Genomic DNA, 21646 nt, shown 5'->3' on the forward strand with positions numbered 1-21646 from the left:
CTGGGGACAGAGCTGATGTCCCTCCACCATACTGCCTGGGGACAGAGCTGATGTCCCTCCACCATACTGCCTGGGGACAGAGCTGATGTCCCTCCACCATACTGCCTAGGGACAGAGCTGATGTCCCTCCACCATACTGCCTGGGGACAGAGCTGATGCTACAGAAAGCTTAATATAAATAAAAAACATATAAAGTGACGGAAGAAATAAGACTTGAAAAGGATTAGCCTAGAGCTGCCAGTAAGAGGCTTGTTTAACCCAATGGGAACCAAGAAAATAACTAGTGAGAGACCAATGAGCGCATAATTATCCTGGCCACTGTGAGTTTGGACGCCTCATTTTACTCTGCTTACATAATGCTCTTTTTTTTGTATGTGTTTTCTTGACAGCACGTTTAGAATCATACTCATCCACGCGTCCCCTCCCCACGCGTCCCCTCCCCAGCGTCCCCTCCCCAGCGTCCCCTCCCCACGCGTCCCCTCCCCACGCGTCCCCTCCTCAGCGTCCCCTCCCCAGCGTCCCCTCCCCACCGCGCTGTTTCAGACACTCCACTTTTACCACCACTGTCGCCATAAAGATAAGAAGTGGGAAGCAGGCTGGACCTAGATTTCGTTGCGGTTTTTCTCTCGCCATAAAGTCCCTCATAAACGTGAAACAACACCTCAGCATATTCCAAGACAGTAGATAACACTGTTCTCAAAGGATGACATGAACTTCTCCAAGGCCCATCTTGCTGGGAATTTTTTCTGGTGAGATTAGCGTACAGTAACTGCATCTGGCTCACCACCCAGCCCCCCCCCACCACCATCTTGAAGGTGTTGAAAAACACGTCTGTCAACGACAGCAGCCCCCCCCCCACATCTGCAGGTGATACCGACCTCAGATCGTCAAAACTGCGGAGAGCAGCGGGCCGTCGGCAGACTCCATATATAACATGCTGCTCCAGCACTTACATATGGTGATTGATAAATCACACACAGTAAGACATTGCCTTAAATACATAACATTAAAGAGAGTAATAATCAAGTACATTGTATATCATCATATAGTTCTGTACTATCTTTTGAATGAAAGAGATTCTGATGTTTTAGCCTAATTTTCAAGAAACGATAGAGCGATGAAAAAAATATGTATCAAGGCATGACAGAACAATGAAAAAAACACATTGTTACACGTTTTACTTTTCGTTTTTTGGATTGTAGTAAACCACAGAAAACTTAATCCGCAGTCACTGAAATTCGGATTTGGATGGACTGCTGAACTCTCGATGAGAAGTTTGCATTGAAATCCTATAAACCAGGTTTTTGCTGGCAGAGTTTGAGAGAAAGAAAGAAATGGTGTCTGTGAGGTGCTGGATGAGGTGCTGGATGAGGTCACTCTCACATCTGAGTCTGGCCAAACGACAAAGCAAAGCTCCACAAGCATTTACCACAAACAGCTTGCCCTTATATGCAATAATGTAACACCTTTAAAGTCCATCATTAATAAAGCTTTGGGAATTTGCCGAGAGACTGGGGTGCAGAAATAAGGGAGGGCCCTGAGGTTCGGTTTCACTTGATAAGAAACATCTGCTCAACCCCACCCCGCCCCCACCAGAAGTTCATAGCCACCCACCAGATCACAAGCATCACATCTCCTAGGAGAAGCTATGGAAGACCTTGAGATCTGAGATGAGGAGGTGGGAGCAGGCAGGCAGCGCAGGAACGGTGTGATGCTGCTTTTACGTGGTCATGTAAAGGAAAGCATGACGTTCCATGAATTTTGAACTTAGAAGGAACAGCAAGAACGTAATGTCACGAGGAGAACTAGAGTCACGGCAGTTACAGAGGTAACACAGGTAAACTTTAAATATTTACAGCATGATATAGTGACCTTCACTGCTGCTGTTTTCTATGATCCATAAATAGCTAGTCAACATTAAACACTGCATTCAATTGAGCGACAGCAACGGATATTGCACTTTAAAACAGTTTATTCTCCCTGTCCTTCTAATCCAAATCATCTTACATTTAGTGGGTACATTAAACATGGAGGTAATGAGAGTTCACGGCTTCTTGGGGGAGATGGAACTTTAACACCCAGAGCAATACTCATAAACAGGAGTTACAAATAAAATCTGTTGTCGGGATCACCGCAACACGCCTGCTCAGCAACACCTGGAAAAACACAGCGAGCATGTGAGCGCATCTAACTTGCTAATCCAAGCCTACTCTGCATTTTTGTGCAAGCACCTGCACCAGCGATGTCGTCGGCATCCTACTGTGAGCAGTGAGCTGCAGGACATCCAATCGGCGCCCCCAATTTGAGCGTGACTGCCCACGTCGATCAGCACGCTGAGAGTGCTGCCCAAAATAGCCTGGCCTGGTGCCTATGCTAGCTAGAGTCCCATAACGTCAAAACAGGTCTGAGACTGGGCCCCTCTGGACTCCCTGGGGTCGACTCTCGGCCAGTGCGTGTAACAGAATCTCCTGCCACGTGACGGTTATTTTGCAGGGGAGTAAAGCAACACCAGCAGCACAACGGGACACGGACAGGATGCTGATGAGTTTTAATCCTGAAATGCTACGATGCTTTATTGGCCATTTGCATAAGTACTACTGGGGTGGCACAATGGTGCAGTGGTCGGCACTGTTGCCCCACATTTCTGGGAGCAGGGTTCCATGTGCGTGCAGTTTGCACGTTCTCCCTGTGTTGCTGTGGGGTTCTCTCTGGGTTCTCTGGTTTCCCCACCCAGTCCAAAAGCATGCTGAAGCTAACTGGAGTTACCAAAATGCCCGTGTGTGAGAGAGTCACCCCTGTGATGGGTTGGCAACACCACCTGGGTTGTGCCCTGCCTTGTGCCCATAAGCTCCAAGTCCCCCACAACCCTGAAAAGAACAAGCAATTTCAGAAAATGGATGGACAAGCACAGGTACATCAGAATGTTTCTTTTCGCATATCCCATCTGACACTCCGTTGAGACACACACACACACACACATATACACACAGTTGAGAGCGAAGCTTAGGGTATGAATGCAGGGTCAAGCCATTTATCCAGAGTCCCTGGAGCATTTCAGGGACCAAAAAAGGAAACTGCAAGTCAAAAGCTGCATTTCTTTGCTGGGATTCCTCTTAGGATTCTACCCAGAATGCTTTGTTCTTCAAATTGTCTCAATGTTGAGGCTTTTATTTACTCTTAAGTTGCTGGGATGACAGTTACGTCCAGTGGGGACCATCAGTTTTTACCCACTCATGCTGCTAAATAAGGGACAGGTATGGGTCAAATTCAAGGGCCTACAGTGGGCCCCCCTTGGAGACTTGAACCTTCAACTGTCTGATGCTTTTTCTGGTTGGCGTCAGAGCATGTAAATCTGCCGGCAGCCCGGACCCTGCAGATCTGGCACAAACTGGTATGAATGTGTTTTTGAGGCACTGCCCCAATCGAAGCAAAATGAGACTTTGCTGAGCTCAGGGGGCCTTGAGTGTTGTGTTTCCCTGAGGAGGGTTGGGGGGAAGGATGCAGAAGTAACTCATAGAGGCATCTGCACGAATTACTGGTTCCTTCAAATATCAGTAGGACCTTCCTGTCACAAAGTCTGCCATCTTTTCTCCCATTAACATTCAAGCAACTTGTTAGCCTAGATCTATAACATTATTCTCTCCGTTGCATTATGGGAAACGTCGTCCATTGTCATACTTGTCAAACTCAAAAAACCTTATTTTTTTTGTGAAAAATCAGACCAATTTATCCACACTGGTGAGCAATAATAAATCAACAAAAAAAAAGATTCACCAGGCGGCAGTATAGCAAAGTATCGGGTGGTGTGTCACCAGGGAGAGTGGATTCCTTAAAGTCTTGACTCATGAAGTCAGCTAGGATGGGGTCCCTGAGAGCAGTGATTTACTGCAGAGGCTCCCTGTCAGCTTCCCGGCTGAGGGACGGCCCGGCCTGGGCGAGAGAGCATTCCTCCACAAAGCGAGAGCGCCAAAAGGCTACACTACACAGCGCTAACACAACGAAGCTAATGTGCAATCAAACCCGGGGTTGTATATCACACCGACAGACCAAGGCCTGGAGCATAACTAAGGCAGCTGTACTTCTGTGCAAGTTGGAAACAAGGGCACTGAGCCCAGGACAGTTCAGGTACAAGCAGAAGCATCAGAGAAAGAGGGGCTGCAGCACTTTATGTGAGCCCCAATATATAAGTTCTGGGGACAAGTTTGGCAAAATGTACCAAAGGGGCCTGATGTCACATGCCAATACCCAGTCACGACCCAGGGCACAAGGACAGGTAACAAGTATCCCCGGTAAACTGAAAAGTGGCAGCTGCATTGCACACTCTGATCACCAGTGTCACCATGAATACCGACTTTAACACGGCAAGACCACAACTGGGAAGTAGCTGGGGACTGACTCCAGATCAGAACAAAGGCACCGTGTCTTTACAGAATCGGAAATGGGCTTTTGGGATAAGCTGCTCGGTTCCGTATAGCTAATCCACAGATTAATTCCAGTCGGCACTGTAAAATCTGACCGCCATTTCAGTGTTAAATTTCCAAACGTGCAGGGAGGGATGAGGGGCCTCCTCAGGTTTGTTTATCTCTTAGGTTCCTGTGTTGCTGTAAGTGGTTTCGAGTCATAAGCCTTGGTGAGCACATTCAAAGCTATTTAAATCATGAATGCAACAGTGTTAGTGTAACGACTTATTGTAATATACATGGAAGTAGCTTCTGTTACATGTCACCTGATTCGTTCATTTGTAAATTTAGCATGTAATAACCCTCCTGTTGCCTTCAAACAACTATCGAAAGCCAACAAAAGAGATGAAACTGACACTTCAGACTCTGCCGTAAACCAGAAAGTTTTATACAGCGAAAATGTACAGTTTTATACATTGTGAGTCAAAGGTCTGGAAACACCTGCTTTTAAAGCTTTTGTCTCCATTTTAGCTATGGTATTCACCGTATAGTAAAAGGCCTCAAGGTAATGCAGTGATACATAGCAAATATTGCAATGACTAAGAGAAATGTTCAACATCTCAACATTTTCTCAAATTTTAGACGCCTCTAAATAGCCCCCTTGGCTTTGATGACAGCATTGCAGACTCTTGGGATTCTTTCAACCAGCTTCCAGATGTAGCCACCTGGAATTCTTCTCCACCAGCCCTGATGGAGTTTCCACAAATTCTGGGCACAGGTTGGCTACCTTGCTCTTACTCTTCAATCCGAAACATTGCAAAAAAGTTCTATAGGGTTTAGGTCGGCGGATTGTGGGGGGGCAGGTCATCTCTCACAGCACTCCATCTCATTCTGTGGTCACAGGTGCTTAGGGTTGTTAAAACAAAAACAAATGAGGTCCAGACATTCGACTGGTACTGTACATTGTAGTTTTAAAGCTTATGAATCTTGGGGTCATTTTGAAAAAGGTCATGAGTTGAATCACACCAGAAGCACCCCCACGCCCCCCTCTTCCCTTGAAGCTGACACCTGTGAACACAGCAGGACTGATAACGGGAAGGTCTTGCTAGAACAACCTGTTTCACTCTTCCGTCTGGAATCGTTCAAAATCGCGGGAGCATGGATACTGCCTTGGTGCCCATTCTGCCAGAGAATGACTGCCCGCACTGGCAGGTGAGTCACTCGGGTTGAGAGTCCCTGATAAACAGCCTGGGCACTGGTCTGGTGTCATACATTCTGTGCCAGGTACATTGGCACCTTGAGATGACAAAAAAAAATGCAACGTGTTTTGCCAAAGGAGCAGAAACGCCGGACCGGAAGACAGGATGCACATAAGGAAGACAAAGAGCTCTTATGGAGGCTCTGGATCTGCTGCAGCAAACTGGCATAACTGGATACCACTGCATGTGGGACTGGTGCGGAGACAATGCGGGCACTGTCTGCCGAGAGACAGGGTAAGAAGGCATCATGAGAGCCTGGATAGAGCCTGCTGCTTCTCCGCTTTTGGGTGGGATACGCTTCCCACTAACCCACCGGCCCCTGATGGCTGCAAGGAAAGACTTCAGTGCCCTCAGACAGACAGACAGACAGAGCTAAGGCTTCCTCGCCTTAAAAACAAAGACAATGATTCATCGTCAAAGCAAAACCATGTGATCATATGCCTACCACAGCCCAACTCCATCATCTAAAAATTACTGGTATATATGTAATTGAATCGCCCTTGTTGGCAGCAGGTGACCAGGGCCGTCGGTTGGGGTGGACGGGTATGTTCTCCTAGGCCCTGGATTGGAGGAGGTCCAGAGTCTACTGATTTACCTAGGGGACCCCCCCCCCTTAACATACCCTGACAATGTTTATCAAGGGGGTCAGAGTTTCCTGCTACCCTCCCTGCGGGTGATATTAGCTAAACCCTTCTGCTGCCCTTTCACTGCAAACTGACAGTATCCCTCTCCATACCTCCATCTCTCCATACCTCCATCTCTCCTTTCCTCTCCGCACGTCACTTTCTCTTCACCGCAATTTATCTTTCTCACCTCTCTTCCTCTCTCTCCTTCTGTACCTCTCCCTCCCTCCCTCCCCGTCTCTCTCTCTCTCTCTCTCTCTCTCTCTCTCAAACAGACAGCACAGCAGAAGAGCTGTCTGACACGCTCGGCGAGAGAACAGCCTCGGAGTGCAGATGGGAAAAATAACAAAAAAAAAGAGAAGCGCAGGCCTGAAAACGGCACTCCTTAAAATCTTCCCCCAGTTCCTCCCTCCTGCTCTCGCCTAGCAGGGACGTAAAAAAACAGAACAAAAAAAAAAAAAACAGAGCACACCCACAGGAGGAACCGCGGCTCTGCGGACTAATGGAGACGGGAAAGGAACTGAGGCAAGAAGCAGGAGACCAGCAGGACTGTGCGCTCATGGCGCCTGTCAGGACGCCTGCCCCTGTGGGTCGAGATGAGCTGGAACAAAGCCACCCTCCTCCCCCCGTTTCTCTCACAGCCCATGCGGCTTGGACGCTAACACACGCACACACGGCCACGCACACACACCCAGGCACGCGGACCACGGCTTCGGGAAACTCGGAGACGGCGGGCAGCAGACTTACAGTACACGCTTGATCAGGAGACCCACATTGTTTCCTGCTTGGAGCTTACATAGCCCTGTGACTGAGGAGCACTGCAGATCCCTTTCACTGTTCACGCCCCCTCGGGCTTATATCCCTGCTCCCCCCCCTCCTTTTCCCTCATCCGTTGCTCCTTCACACACGCATACACAAACGCACACGCTGAATGGGAACAGCTGAGCAGTGATGTCATTAACCAGGGGGCCAGGCCTGTGTCGGCAGGCCACACCCCTTTCTGCCGCCTACCTCGCTCTATGGTCCTTTCGTAGAGGCCACTCCCGTGGCTCCTCCCACAAGCTCTGCTGCGATTGGCTCCTTTGAATCACAGATTGCCTCATATGAGAACAATTCATGCTGACAAACAAGGTGGAGTGAGGAGAGAGAGAGAGAGAGAGGAGGACATAGGTCTAATAGACATAGATATAATACCACCTTCTGAGAAATTGGCCAGTACATTGTGCTGTTTACACCAATAATTTTATTGGAAAAAATCTATTCCTATATCTGGCTGAAAGCTCAGGAGAACAAATATATCTTAAAGTGTCTGCCACTGCTGTTAGATTAGGACTGATCCTAGAGAACCAAGTACAAGCAGGAGTGAAGGCATGACTGTCCATCTCTGTCATCACCACCAAAAATTTGCTGACCCAGAAGAGGACTTCCTGCTGCTATATACATCTAGAATTTTTTATAGATATCTGGTTTTGTGAAATTGTAGCAAATTGTAGTCTGTATAAGCTCATTTGTATGAACGTACCCATTAAGAAGCTGAGTGATGTTTTACTATGTCTATGTCAGGTCATGGTGGTGGGGGAGGGGGATTGACTCTGAGCCTGAAAAACACAAATTCCATTGGCTGGCTGAATAGGCACATGCTTGCATTTACTGGACTGTCTCCAGTGGCGACCGTCTGGCTCTCTCAGCAAGGTAAAACAACAACTAGGTACGCTCACCTAACGGCCAGGCGGTGCCCCGCCCCAAAGGAAGAGAGGAAGTGACACGTAAAGGCCAAACAAAGAGACTGCTGCTTCCTGTTGTGCTCAGAGAAAAGGACCAGACAGAAGCGTGCATGCAACCTGAATACCAGCCACCCACAGAAAGCTCTAAATGTCAACACATGAAATGTGAACAGAATACTGATAGGAATACAGCTTATTCTTTTTGCATTTACATACAATTGCTTTGTTACAGCTTAGAGGAATGAGCCTTATAAATGTGTATCTAAAAAATAGACTTTCCATAACAAATATTTACCTGCATTTAATTTCATGGGCCTATGATGCATCTACGTCAGTTTATGATGGTCCACCTGCTCGCTAGTGCAAACATTCTGCTTCTCTAAACAGTGAATCATGAGGCTGTAACTGAATACTGTACATAGAGAGATGTTCAAGAGATTCAGTCACCGTGCAGCGGACGGTTAGAGTAGCCGAGATGGGTGATCCAAGGGTGTTTCATTTGCGGATTTTAACTGCGGTGTGATTGCCTGTGACAAAATCTCAGTGACAGCCACTGGGGTCGTACCACAATGCTGTGCCTAGATTTTCAGAGAGTAGTGCGATAAACAGAATGAATAACCAGCCAGCAACACTTCTGTGGGCGAAAACACTTTGTTAATGAGAGAAGTCAGAGGAAAAGGTCTCATTAAACCGAACACGAAGCCACAAGGGCAGGAATAACAGCTCGGTGCTAGTTTGCAAACTCTGAACACTCAGCTTGTCTACCCTTGAAGTAGTTCTGGAGGCAAAAATGGGTCCTACCTAGAGGTACATCAGCATGGTCAGATGCCCCTGGGCTATTTGTGCTGCCGCAACCCCCCCCCAACTATTCTCTACGATGGTGTAGAAAAGGGGGTAAAAATAACCAATAATAATAACAATAATATTCCATCGACTTGAGAATGTTGGAGCGACTGGCGAAGGTGAAAGTCGACGTGAGTGGGTGGTGGGTGGTGACAATATAGGTTGTCAACCAATCAACAGCAAAAACATTGTGATTGAGTCACTCACTGGCAAATAGCAACTCCGATTTTATTTTTTATTAACGGTTAGTTGACGCCCCTTATTAGCAGGGCCCCTGGGCTTCAGCCCGAACAAGCCCGTGCATAAAAGTGCATCTGGTCCTGCTGCTAGCTAGGTGTACCTAGCAATGTTAATACTGCCTATATACTCTGAGTGTAATCTTTTACTACAGCTTTGGTTGCCATATGGACAGAGTAATAAAAAGCTCATTTCATGACTGGTAACGAGCACGCCCGACAGGATAGCAGGGGAAACTGATCTCTGAGACACGGGGGGCATGAAACAGTGACATTTGGGACCATCAGTGCAATTCCAGTTGCAGCTTTTAGCACAAGGCACAGCTTCAGTATGCACAGCATGGCCAGTTGTGTTTGTGTGTCCGTCTTTTTCTCATAACATCAGCAGAAAGCCCCGGACTTTCTCACGCCCGAGATCGCTGTCCGTCTCTGCCAGAGACTGCAAAGGTCAGCGGACGATACTGTATGCGCACAGCAACTACTAAGGTCAGACTGTGCTGATTTCATTCCTCCGTAATTTATGTTTCACATCACAGGAAGTATCGGATGCATGGCATTCCTATGGACTAATCATTTAAAAAAATTACATTACATAATATTATCCGTAGGCGTCGTGGGACAGAGAAATAGGCGCACAGCTGGAAACAGCCCATGGAGCTGCTGAAACTGCCTGCCAGATTTGTGACCCCACCCAACAGAAACCCTTTAATCTTCTTAGATTATGAAAGAACAGTAATCCAGGCTTTCTGCTCATGCCTACGAGGAGAGTCGCCATCCATCCATCTTCCATAACTGCTGACCCAGTACAAGGTCCTGAGGAGTCTTCTGCCCCAAGATGCCCAGGACACCAGACACCCTGGATGGGACGTCAGTCCATTGCAGGGCAAACACACACACACACACACACACACACACACACACACACACTGGACTGCAGGGGACAGTGTCAGCAGCTTCAGTAGGTTCATATCAAGGTGGACTAGAAGCTTCTCCTCTCCAATTAAGGAGCCAGAGTGGCTTCTTTAGTGCCGGAGGTGTCTGACGACGACCAGGACACTCATCAGCGTCCCCTGCTGAATCGCTGACTGCACTGGGCACCGAAGCGGCTTGGACCATAAGACCTTACAGCAGGTTGTGAAGACAGCCCAGTTCACCTCTGGGTCGTCACTCCCTGCCATACAAACGGTGAGAGGGAAGCTCACAGCATCGTAAGAGATCCAAGCCGCAGACTTTCCACTCCCCTGCCTTCTGTCAAATGGAACCGAATCAGTTACTAAATCATGTTCTATCTCCAGGCCACCAAGGCCCTGAAATTGGAAGAGCCCCCTACACCCCTGGTCAACAACTTCTACCACTGACATAATCCCCCTCCCTCCCCCCAAGTCAACAAAATTTACCATCACAGCCCCCCTCTCAACAACTACATGATCGTAGAAAATAGTAGTGAGAGCTCTAACATCTTGAGAACGCAAATAGCTTGGGGGCCCCTGACCCTAACCCACCCCCCTTCCCCCCCCCAGCAATCTGATAACAACTCATCTGCTTTAGTAACTTTATACATCTATGGGCCTCAGTCAGTACTTGGATTCCTATCTCAGTCCAACCACTGCCTTACACTGTGCTGTCATATAGTCCTTTGGCACTGCCTTGCTAATATACTGGTGCACTGCCTCAAAGCCCACTGCTGTGCACGGAGTGTTATATCACACTGCCCTCCGTCTCACCCTGCGCAATGCTCTACCCCTGTCATGCACGGTAAATATATCATATTGTCACATTTGCTGATTATAGTAGCTTGACCGACACTCTGCTGAACACAGGCTTGTGTACGGTAAATGGCAATATAATTGAAAGACTGAACAAAAAAAACAAAAATGGAAACACATGCACACCCACCAGACACGAGCAGAACAGCAAACTCCACATACATATACTGCAGGGGTGAGATTCAAACCTACCACCCACGGGGCAGGCAATAAATCCCAAAGTTTCTCAAAACTGCTGAGCCATTCTGTCCTAAAGCCGCCAGGGGTAAAGCCATTATTTTTTTGATTAGTGGAACTGCCTGGCATGGTTATGCAATGTGACTCTGTGTACAGCTCCTCAGGTTCTCTCATCCTCTTAATCAAACTCTGCACCGTTTATGGTTGGCCGCCTGCAGGCGCGGAACACTTGTTGGCATCGCATAATTCAGCCTGCCGCAGGTTTGCCGACTTGGGCGGCGACGCCGTCACTCTCCGTCCCGCGGCGCCTTCGGCAAACGGGGGCCAGGGGGCAGGATGACTGCCGCTTTCCCGCGATGGGGATGGACCACCTTCCGCATGAGAAGGGGGAGTTAAAAATCTCCCGTATGCGGCAGGGCTGCGTGCCCAGGAGCATGCTGGGATACAGGAGCTAAGAGTGTTTTTCTTACCTATTGCTGATCTATTGAACATTGCTGCTACTGTACCTATTTCATCATTATAATTATTCTAATTCACCCATTGTACTCACTTATTTATTCATTTTATTTATATTCTGACCAAATGGTGCCTTTTTGATCATTTTTCTTGCCAATACTGCTGCTTTTCTACATGAGGGTTGCCACATGGAATTTCATTGTATGTTTTTACAATGACAATAAAGGTGTATTATGTGTTGAGCTATTTCTTAACTTCAGAGGTGGAGAATTCAGTGTAAAAATTCAGACCAACATTTCATTTCAACCAAGCAGCAGAGCGGGTGGCTGTGAGGCTATGGATCTGCGCTGGCAATCGGAAGGTTGGTGGTTCAAATCCCATGAAAGGCAGGCGCAGTTCTGTTCTGTTGGGCCCTTGAGTAAGGCCCTTAACTTGCAACTGCTTCATCCTGGGTAAGACATTAACCAACATCTGGCCCTGCAAGCAGGTCCTTCGACTTGCAAGGAAAATTTGGGGGTTGGTAGCAGGTCTGGCATTCCAGCCAGTGGAAAAAAATCTCACACTGTTCCATTTGGACTAGTGTGGTACTGAGGGATCACCCGTCACATGGTGGTACTTACTGTTGGTTGTTTGCCTTAAGGTGAGTGTAGCAACATGCTGTAATCAATGCATGCTTCTTACCAATGGTGTACTCTAAAACTGTTACGCTTTATACTCAACTGGTCTGTTGGAACTAAATCATGGTCTGGATTTTTACTTTCTGGACCTGAACTTTCCACCTCTGCTTAACTCTCGCTGCCGGGACCTCATTGGCTCACATGACACGGTACCGTAACCAGTACTGTGACCTTCCCCCATCACGGGATCTGGGGCCAGCAGGCAGACAGTACAGTGACTGCAGCATCGCTGAAGGTCATTTGTTCTAGTCCGGGGAGAGACGCCACTGTTGATAACTCTGGCCAAAAATACCTGCTGTATAAACGAACAGCACGGCAAACTGCTAAGAGAATTGCAGCGTAACAATACAGCCCAAAACCAATGGGATTTCAAGTGCTGTGGATTCCGGCATTTTCCATCTGAACACACAGAAACGCATTATTGTCTGTACTTATCCAGTGGGACGCCGTGAAGCCAGAATCCTTTTCATTTCATGCACCATGGATCCAGAAACTTCTGGATTTCACGGACCAAACTCACTGATCCCGGTGAGATGCTCGCCCATATTTCCCAGCCCCATGGGGGGGGGGGGGGGGGGGGGGGTACTTTGACCAAAAGTGCTAGTCAGTTCTGCTAAGACATGTTTGCGTGGTACAAACTGGTGATGCTGATAAACATTGGCCCATTTTCATGACTTCTCATTCGCTCTAGTCTGAGTCATTACAATGCCCCCCCCCCCAGCTGCCATCTTCCCTGTGCCGGCCTCCAATCGCACTGCATCACATAACAGGGGGCGCCAAGAGCCACGTGAGGCTAGATATGGGCTATGGCCAAAGGGAGGGGAATTGTGAGAGAGAGGAAAGGGGCAAAAAGAGGAAGAGAGAGAAGAGGAACATAACAGATGGATTTCACTGAGACGAGGAACATAACAGATGGATTTCACTGAGACGCAGTCCTCTTCCCCACATTAACCGGCCTGTCTGTGCAGAGGCTGTTGTTCATTAGGCGGTCCTTAAGGAGTCTAGACACACAGAGGCCAGCACAAAACATCAGGGCAGGGAAGGGCTGGACAAATCTGATCCCGGATCAGGTTAACGTGAACTTTAATCGGTTACTTTAATTACCAGTGAACATCATGCCTCCTTTTCATATCAAGTCCAACAACCAGCATGTCTAACGGCAAATTTTACAGTCATACTAGGTGTGCAAGACTTGCAAAAGTAAAAAAAAACAAAGGCAATGTTTTTTCCCGATTGGGGAGGCCATGCCTTCAGACCAGTGGCGTTGGGGGCACACCTATAGCATGACGGCTTGCTTGTGCCTGCCTGTTGGCCCCGTTTCCCATTGCGTAGGACGTGTGTGCACGTACATGCACATCTGGGTGCACGAACGGGCTGTTTTAATCCGCCGGAGCGGTAGCGTCGCGATGCTGCCTGGGGCCCAAAGCGGGACGTAAAACTCATCCTGGTTTCAATAAACATTTACGAGTTTTGAAGGCTGTGGTTTTGTAAAAGTCAAAGTATCTCACTGTCTGCTCATTGCTGGAGAAGACTGTACTACAAGATACCCAAGTGTGTATACAGCCCTGGTAACACATCTGTATGGGCCAGAACCCACCAATCCTTATTCAGCACTATTTACTGGTGCTTCTGGAACATCTCATTTTCTCCTTCTCACTGTTGGGGTCTAGTTCTCCTGCTCACAATCTCCCGGAACTGAACATTAGGAAGGTTTTGCCGGAAACCCTCATTAGCGCCTTGTTAGCTCGCTGGGATGTGCCGGCCGACGATGACGAGTCAGAGGGGGTCGCTGGGCAGACAGCTCCCGCGGATACAGGGGACAGCCGGGCTTTCAGAAGAACAACAAATCCTCAGTGGTGATTCGACAAATTGTACAAAAAAAAATAAAAAATCCAAAAAAAGAAAACATGAAAACAAACAAGCAAAAAAAAAACAAAACATGAGCCATAATTAATAAAAAGCAAAGCAAACCAGTCAAAGGGTTAACATCAAAGATATAATTATCATGTCACTAAACTTCACGTGATTATGTAATTAGAGTTACAAGCGCTTGTGCAATGAATGTTGCTGTTCAGGCATGAAGCTGGTTTATATCAGAAGGCAGTGATTTACATGCTATATGCAGGACGTTCAACACGCATATAAAAATATTATGTCTGTTTGTCAGCATCAAACTTCAGCTTGAAATCACATAGCGGGAGTCTGTAACAGCTAATATCTTCAAAGTCATAAACAGCTGAAATGCACAGCAGAGGATTCAGGGCCCCAGAGCAGCCCGATATCGGCAAGGCGGCGGTCAACCGATAGTCAGCTGGATTCATTTGTTTAATGACTTCCATCATCTCGCCTGGGTGTTGATGCCTCGGCAATGCAGCAAGCTAGCGGGTGTCCGGTCGATGCTAGGGGGTGACAGCCATGGCCCCTCCCCTGCCAGCCTCATTAAATTCTTTTCACTACCCGTCAGCAGAAACCAAGGCTCGATCCCGATCGATGAAGGTTGCGTTGACGGTCACACGCAGGATACTTCAGATTGGCAAGATCTCGAACAGGGCAGCCATGGTAACGAAAAAAAAAAATCAAATAGGGAGATGGGGAGGGTGTGGTTACTACAAATGAACAACTGATGTCTGCGATATGGTTGGAGAGTGGTAAACGTGTGCAATCTGGCACACAGACACACACACACAGACATGCATAATGGCTTTGTCCTGGTCTTGTCTCTGCTGGTCAGTCTGGTTGCAGAAAGGAGGGAGCGGTCTGGGTCGCTTTTCAGAGGTTGCAAAGAGGATGTTCTTCATGGTGATGTACTGCAAAGGCATTAAGCAGCATCACAGCAGCCGAAAGGATGAGCCTTTGTGGCGATCCCATACACCACGCAGCCTATTACGCGAACCCTGAAATGCTATTAGTCAAACACACACACACACAGACTCACAGACACTGCAGGTCTCATTTGCCATGTCTGTTTGGATGAATAGACCAGAAACTTTATATTATTGTCTGTCTCCAGATTAACTACTAAAGTCTCCAAGAATCCCCAATAATGAGACAGAGAAGGGAAGGGAATATGTTGCCAGACAATTCTGCTCCCCCCATCCCATCTGCAAAATTCACCCTAAACCCCCCGCCCTGAGCACCTGCCCCATGAAAAATCTGTGCACTCCCAGAATTTCACAGAAACAAAGTGACATACAGTATGTGTGCATCTCTCTGAATGTGTGCATTATTTATTCACACTGAGTGAGTGAGAGAGACAGCTGCTCATGGAAAATAAGATTTTTTGTGTAACCAAGGACGTCTGACATACATGGAGAGAACAGTCCTGGCCATTCATCAGCAATACCTCCCTCTGTGGGTGTGGCCAGATCCACCAATACCTCCCTCTGTGGGTGTGGCCAGATCCACCAATACAGTGGTACCTCAGTTTCTCAAACTTAATCCGTTCCGGACTCCGGATCGAATCCTGAGTTCTGATCAAATTTTTCCCATAAGAAATAATGGAAAACCAATTAACTGGTTCCCAGCCCCCCAAAATTACACCTAAGTATGTTTTTTTTTTTTTTTAGCATTTAAACACAAAATGAACAGGATAAAACAAGAAGAGCATTTTTTCTTAATGGCTTTGTTTGTTTCCCCAGTCCAGTCATTGGGTGCGTTCGACTTGCTTACAGCGCTGGCTTAAAGCAACGCGTTCTGATCCTGATGCAATGCATTATGCAAACTGGAACTGATGGTAGGGGGTGGTGCTACAAAATTGCCCCAATCACTGGCTCAGATGAGCGTCTCTCAACTACCCCAGACACTGATGACTCAATCGCTACCCAGCATGCCACTGTTGGGTAAACATGCAGCTGCGACCTCTTCCCAAGAAGGAACACTAAATAAAACGAGGGTGGTCTATACTGTCCCAGCCTTTCTCATCTCTTCCTCCCAGTTTGTGCTTTTTGGCTGAGTGGAAAAGTATAAGGAAATTCCAAAGGGATTAAACTGTCTGAGGCTCCAGCAGACTCAATGAATTTGTGACTAAGGAGACCCACGTACTGCTGTTCATGTTTGTATATCTTGAAAGTGGAAAGTTCAGGTCCAGAAAGTACAAATCCAGACCAAGGTTTTCTATAAACCAGCCATATAAACAGTCAGTCACAGAATCCTCAGCTGGTTGGTTGAAAAAAAACCTTGGTCTGGATTTGTACTTTCTGGACCTGAACTCTCCACCTCTTACTTTATATAGTAAGATGCTCAGTATTGCTTCCACTTAGTCTGATGCAACAATGGCCAGCTGAAGGACATAGAGAAAAGCATCTCATGTTAATTTTGGTTTCAAAAACTATGCAGAAGGTTAAGCTTGTCCCACATGAAGCCTTGAAGAAATCACGGGTGGGTTGGAAGGGGGGTTTATGAAAACGATAAGGCAGATTTCCCCCATTCCTCAAATTGTAGCACTTACAAATTGTGTCAGGTGAGTGATGACTGAATATAAACTTCCAAGTCACTTCCGATGACCCACCGCAAGGGATGACTCACCGCCACGTCTACGGACACTGGAGGCCCAAGATTTTACAACAAATTCAAAGGATAAGAAACACAAATGGCACATGTCCACCCGTAAAACCGGCACAGTGTCCTTAGTATACCTCAGCACTGTAAAACGGCCGCTCCACCACCTACTCATCCAGGATACTGGAAAACCACTTTCAATTCAGGAGATGTCAAGAGCAAACGGCCAAGTTTTGACTTAATCTTCACTTTTGCTTAACCGAATAGAGCTAGAGCGAGCTGTGCTATCCCATTTCCTTTTGCTTTCCCTACTGAAGATGTGGTATGAGGCTTTAGCCAAGAATATCACTGAAAAATGACATTTAAGCAGCTAACGGGACAGACCAACGCTATTCATTGCTGGTCCAGGAGAGCAGCTGCTCAGCAGAATCAGCCCGGACACTGAGGCACCTGATTTACCTCCTTTCTGCTGAAATGAGAACTATAAACTTTCTTGACTAAAGTGCGTTCTCTCAAGCCAAAATCTAATACCGCCACAGTGGAGGAGGAGCATCGGCAAGAGGAAGAAAATGAGGAGGAAATCCTAGCCAACATCACAAGGAGACGAGTGTAAATGCAGGAGATTCACCCTGTCTACTGAAGAGCATGTGCATAACAAACCACTTAAAACATAATGGCTTCATGCATCTAACTGAAATGAAGTCAAATATCACTGCTGCAAATTATCATCCTCTGTAACCTTCACCACGATAAGCCATTAGAAGAGTGATGTATGGCTGGATAAATGATCCAGATTTTTTTCCCCTTTTCCTGTCAAAATTAACCTTCTCCTTCCAAGCTGTAAGGTATTGATCCGTGATTCAAATCCGTACTGGATTCAACCGAAAGACTGGCTACTCTCCCGCCACAGTAACCATTGTCAAATAAACACCCCCACACTGAAAATCTTTTCACACATCTCAGTGAAAGAGAAAGTGGTGAATCGTTGGAATAGAATGCACAGGATAGTTTAAAGAAACCGCAACCTTACGCAATAATACTCTCCGTCTTAGATACTAGCTAACAATAGTGGTCAATAAATAGCGTGACCATGTAAGTGGACATCTCTGTAGGGATTCATTAAGGTCCAGGCTTGCTGTCAGCTAGTCCTTAATGCAGCAGGCTTGGTGTTTTTGCCTTTGGCCGCCTTGGGAGTGACTGTATGCAGAGGATTGCTGTAGCATTAAGTATCGAGCTCTCAGGACACTGCTGACATTTCCATTCCTCTCTCCTACTAATATGCTGCATGAAACCATCCACAACCTGAACTGCCCTCTTTAAATTCATCTCGCTAAATAATTCTGAACTAAAGTCTCCTACAGAAATATCTACTAGAACAGAGATATATCATATACAGGACAGAGTGACCCAGTTTAGACCCCAAACCAAGCTGGTGCTACCAATGTGTAACACGGTAAATTATGACACCATCAGAATGTGTCTTTGTCTGGGTCCAAAGGGATCAAGAGTTGGAACCACCAAGATGTATTCAGAACCTCAAACCTGTTCAGGGCTAATACTGCAAAGAAAATATGGGATCAGTCCTGTTCAGTTTATTTATAAAGGTCTCCCATGGGCCAAAGTGATTGAACAGGATTGGACGGCAGCTTCCTCACAAGATCAACAGCAAGCTCATTAGTCTGAGAAATGCAATCCCCTTAACAGCCTGTTTGCTCAGGCTTGTCGCATAACAGGTCTTATGCAGCTTGCAACCATCCATCACAACAAATCATTCTCAAAGTCCTCTGCTCCCTTCAACACAAAGCTACAGCACGAAGGAAGCGAGTGTTGGAGCTTCTGAACGTGGGACCTGAGGTCCTATTCCCTCAGCATCAAAAATGCCTTATTTACAAGCAGCGACAAAGAGGAGTGTCAAGAAGCAACTCCCACCACTTTCCCCAGATGACCGCAGAAACACTCTTGAAGCCAAGTGGAATACCACTGCACTTGTCACTATCCGTGAACCCCCCCCCCCCCAAAAAAAAGCACCAACAGGTGGCCTGTTTACACATCATAAATTTCCTGGTGTTTTCTCCCAAAAATGCCCCCCCCCCACCCACTCATTTCTGACCCTGTAGTGCCTTTCTCTTAACCTACCCTACTGGCACGTTTTTCTGGTCACGTATCAACATCTTCTTACAGCCATGACTGGAAGAGTCAAGTCCTCTGCCAATCTCCAGCCCCCTTCACCTTCCCAGTGTTAACCTTCTCCCCTCATATCATCACTGACATGATGTTTACGGATTGCAAATAACAATAAACCCAGTGTGACATGGGAAAAACAGGACAACAACAACCAGATTCAGGAGAACGCCTGACAATATCACACATCATTAAAATTACCAACCCGTCACAGATGCCAATGGCTGCAGTGTCCCACAAACACACCATGAAGCCCATATGGATAGTATTAGAGAAGCAGCTAATCTGTGGGTGACATGCAAATGATTTTTTTTTAATGATGAAAATGTAAAGACATTTAGTCATTACATTTCTGTAACTCTAGTGCAGTGAGGTCGCAGTCACTTGGAAAAAATGTGTTGTGTAAACGAAGTGGTGTGGCTACAGGTCAGTCTGGGGACATCACACCCTGGCACAGCTGTCCCTGTGAGTGTCTCTGTCTCATGGGTCGAGCAGAAGCTGCAGGACAAGCCGGCCGCACTGCCAGCTCCTGTTCAATCATGGAACGTCTCGCGCCATGAAATCTATGGGCTGGTCTCTCTTATCCACCCAGTGCCTGACGTTCGGCATGAGATTGGCTCGGCAGTCAGTTTAGTTGCCAGGTAAATGCTTTACAGATCTGAATGTCAGATACACTGACAAGCCCACTGAGATGGGGGTTCAGCAAGTCTCAGACAAAAAGAAATAAATTATTTTGGTGGGGGGGGGGGGGGGGGGGGAGATAAGAGACTCTAACCAGAGTGAACCTCCTAACCCCAAAACATCCACCCATATGAAGCATCAACACCCAAATGTGTAACAAGTACCGAGACACTCGTCTACACACCTTTAGGAACACACCTCTGCAGCTCAGCCCAGTCAGAGAGAGAGGGAACGAACAAAACAGCAAGAGAGAGGAGGAAAAACAGAGAGGATGCGCCCAACTTGACTACAGGTGCTGAAAATGACAGGTGTTCTGGCACGTTACACAAACAAAACACATAAACACATGCACACCATGCATGCGCAAGACCGTGTTCTTTTTTTGTTTTTTTTGTCGCAACTAAGCAGGCCAGAGAGCCTCGTAGAAGCAGCGATCTGATTTCCTGAAGGATGACTGTCTGCAGCTGAGCCGCCGCCGTAAATTATTCATCATAGCCGTCGGGAGAACCACCGCAAGGCACGGCACTGAGGACCACGACCGGGGTGGGGGGTTGGTGCAGGAGGAGAGGGTAGGTGCCCATACTCACGTGAGATTCCACAAAAAGAGGAGGGGGCAGGATAGAAGGGGGGGCCCAAGGGGTTTTATCGTGGCCTCGGGATCCCACAGCGCATCATGAGAATTCCATTGTCAGACGGCGGCATCCCGGAGCACGTATATCCAGGCAGGGAGGAGCGGAGGGAGTGAGAGAAGCAGGGGGTAGTGGCAGGCGACGGCCAGGGTGTGTGCCTGCATGTAAGTGTGTGTGCAAGAAGGGGGAGAGAAAGAGACAGGCACAAAGAGAGAGAGAGAGAGAGAGAGAGAGAGAGAGAGAGCGAGCGAGGCACCGGAGGCCTGGCAGCCCATTGGCTAGGCATGGAGGTGGGAGGAGTCTGGGCATTCAAAGCTATGAGCAATGAACAGAGCAGAAGCAAAATGGCAGATCTGTACTTGTCCTCCCAGAGAGGCTCAATTTTGGCTGGGGTGATGACTGGCTTCTGCGGTGCAGTTTGGGCCAGTGCGTCTCCAGATTCCCAGGAATACAATGAAGGAATGCAGCATCATCACGTCATCGGTCTTGCTTATGCATGACTTTGGGATATTCACAGGACTGTTGTCAAATCAAAGACTAGATAAAGCCAAATGCAAAAACAATTATGATGGATAGCCAATCGAGTTATAAGTTTATCTTGTATCACAGAGGAAGGATATTAAAATCCACATCGCGATCTGCTCTGTAGGGAGACATCCCTGTTGTTCTTGGCCACAGATAGACAAAAATTTGAAGCGTTGTGTCAGGAGAAAGACAGCATTGGAGATTTGCATTTTGGGGGGGGGGGGGGGGGCAAATCAACTAAAGGGTCCAGCTGGGATTTGAGCAGATCTGAAAAGGCAGGAGATGGAGCGTGTGAGCAGAGTATGTAGTACAGGAGCGTTCCAGCGGAGATCAGGCTTTAGGAAAGGCTAAAAATAGCCTGCCGCAAAAAGGGGAAAGAGGAGAGCGCAGTCAACAACTGCCAGTGCATCCGCAGTCTTCCTGCCTTCTCTGCCCACTGCATTTTTGTTTTATTCATTATTAATTCAGCCAGTGGCGTAGACGTGCAGAGAAAAAGTGAGAGATACACAGGAGTGGAAAAGGGGGTGGTGTTATGGTGGGGGTGGGTCAGAAAAATAATCACGCAGATGAACGGGGATAGAGGCGCGGCTGAGACGTCATCTCTAGATTTTGCAGGAGGATGAGGTTGTCATGGAGACAGCAGAGCCCGTCTGACCGTCTGATCCGTGCCGCCCACCTTCTCAGCTCCACCACCTGGTCAATGTCAACGGTTCTTCATCTCTCTCAAGGACACGGTGCTCCATGACCTTCAGGTCCCTCGGACCTGAGCATTCATTACCCAGCATGCCCGTTCAAAGCGAAGTACATTCTTCAGGTTCCTTGACCAGGCTGAAGGTCCATCGCCGACTGATCATGACAGCGTTTAGTATTTGATATCAGCCTTTAGCACAGACCTCGGCTGCCATCGCCACGTACTTTATCAGAAGGAGGACTTTACTAGACTTTGAGATAACAAAGGATCCCCCCCCCCCC

At 47.5% G+C, this 21646-nt stretch overlaps 1 protein-coding gene across 4 annotated transcripts in view; it reads right to left on the reverse strand.

Annotated features, from left to right (window-relative positions):
• Positions 1-21646, reverse strand: part of trim3b (tripartite motif containing 3b) — a 41598-nt gene that overhangs the window by 15789 nt on the left and 4163 nt on the right. For 2 of the 4 annotated variants that reach the window (XM_023805260.2, XM_023805256.2), the window contains exon 1: positions 7030-7229. The exons of 1 other annotated variant lie outside the window; for it this stretch is intronic. The gene's annotated coding sequence lies outside the window, so the exon portion shown is untranslated. Of the gene's footprint in view, positions 1-7029; positions 7230-20107; positions 20370-21646 lie in introns of those variants that run through there. One more of the 4 variants, XM_023805257.2, reaches the window with a different exon arrangement.

The sequence above is a fragment of the Paramormyrops kingsleyae genome, chromosome 18 (genome assembly GCF_048594095.1).
Source record: "Paramormyrops kingsleyae isolate MSU_618 chromosome 18, PKINGS_0.4, whole genome shotgun sequence".
Lineage (NCBI taxonomy): Eukaryota > Metazoa > Chordata > Actinopteri > Osteoglossiformes > Mormyridae > Paramormyrops > Paramormyrops kingsleyae.